Raw genomic sequence first — 1,755 nt, forward strand, 5'->3', positions numbered from 1 at the left:
GAAAATAAAACAAAAAGCTGGATATTGGGTAAGAAAAAAGTGCAGCTGATATAAGAGAGGAAAGGAAAATGTGAGGCAAGAAAAGAAATGGACTTGACCTGTGGTGGCGCAGTGGATAAAGCATCAACCTGGAAATGCTGAGGTCGCTGGTTTGAAACCCTGGTCTTGCCTGGTCAAGGCACATATGGGAGTTGATGCTTCCTGATCCTCCCCCCTTCTCTCTGTCTGTCTCTCTCTCTCTCTCCCTCTCTCTCCTTTCTAAAAAATGAATTTTTAAAAATGGGAAAAAACGCTGCGATGGGGGTGGCGGTGGCAGAAGCAGATCGAACTCTGTTTGTGGGCAACCTGGAAACTAAAGTGACAGAGGAGCTCCTTTTCGAGCTTTTCCACCAGGCTGGGCCAGTAATAAAAGTGAAAATTCCAAAAGATAAGGATGGTAAACCAAAGCAGTTTGCATTTGTGAATTTCAAACATGAAGTATCTGTTCCTTATGCAATGAATCTGCTTAATGGAATCAAAATTTTTGGAAAGCCCATTAAAATTCAGTTTAGATCAGGGAGTAGCCATGCCTCACAGGATGGTAGTTTGTCATATTCCCAGCATCATGTTGGAAATGCAAGCCCTACCTCCACATCTCCTAGCAGGTATGAAAGGACAGTGGATAACATGACTCCATCAGCACAGATAATTCAGAGATCTTTCCCCTCTCCAGAAAATTTTCAGAGACAAACAGTGATGAACAGTGTTTTGAGACAGATGTCATATGGTGGGAAGTTTGGCTCACCACATCTTGATCAGTCAGGATTTTCCCCATCCGTTCAATCACACAGTCATACTTTTAACCAGTCTTCAAGTTCCCAGTGGCATCAAGATACACCAGCATCACAGTGCAAAGACAGACAGGCATCTCATCCCTATTTGGCAGACAGACATTACACCCGTGAGCAGCGCTACTCCGACCACGGGTCTGACCATCATTACAGGGGAAACAGAGATGATTTCTTCCATGAAGACAGGAATCACGAGGGCTGGAGCCATGACTATGATAACAGAAGAGACAGTAGTAGAGCTGGAAAGTGGCATTCATCTCGGAACTAACAAGTATCAAAGGACATTGTTTTTACAGGGTCATCCTAGGCCTTTTGACTAAGTTGGTGTGGGACTGTTTTGTTAAAACTGTACAGAGCAGCTTTACAGTTGCCACATTTCTTTATAAAGATTTTAAAACTTATAGCCACAGTATAATACAGAAATGAGAATTGAGGTTCCAAATTTTACATGAATAACCTTTCACCTCAGGGTTTCATGAAAAGGAAAGGGTTTTATGCAAAAGAAAGTGCCAGAATCCCTAATCGTTTTAGATAGTTGAGGAAGGACTGTATTATTTGGAGTGGTTGTATTATAAAGCAAATATTTTAATTATATGTGATACATTGTGTTGCAAGAACCTGCTTGTTAGTGAATTACATTTTTGTGTATATAACAGAAAACATTCAAGTTCATAGTCTAAAATGCAATAATATTTTGTTAATAAATATGAAAATATAAAAAAATGGGGGAAAAAAAACTTAAAAAAAATAATAATTAAAAAAAAAGAAAAGAAATGGGTGGGAGGACAAAAGAATAATGAGAGAAAACATCACTGTCCAAAAGGCTCAAAGTATTTCCTGCCTCCACAAAAGGATCGAAAGTGTTTAGAAAAATACCCACAATAAAGAGGTATAGAGGGTTCAAGGAATTGGGGGAAAAGGAAAA

At 39.4% G+C, this 1,755-nt stretch overlaps 1 pseudogene; it reads left to right on the forward strand.

Annotated features, from left to right (window-relative positions):
• The first annotated feature begins 295 nt into the window (after positions 1-295).
• Positions 296-1,530, forward strand: LOC136375790 (RNA-binding protein 7 pseudogene; annotated as a pseudogene).
• The last annotated feature ends 225 nt before the right edge of the window (positions 1,531-1,755 follow it).

This window comes from Saccopteryx leptura, chromosome 6 (genome assembly GCF_036850995.1).
Source record: "Saccopteryx leptura isolate mSacLep1 chromosome 6, mSacLep1_pri_phased_curated, whole genome shotgun sequence".
Lineage (NCBI taxonomy): Eukaryota > Metazoa > Chordata > Mammalia > Chiroptera > Emballonuridae > Saccopteryx > Saccopteryx leptura.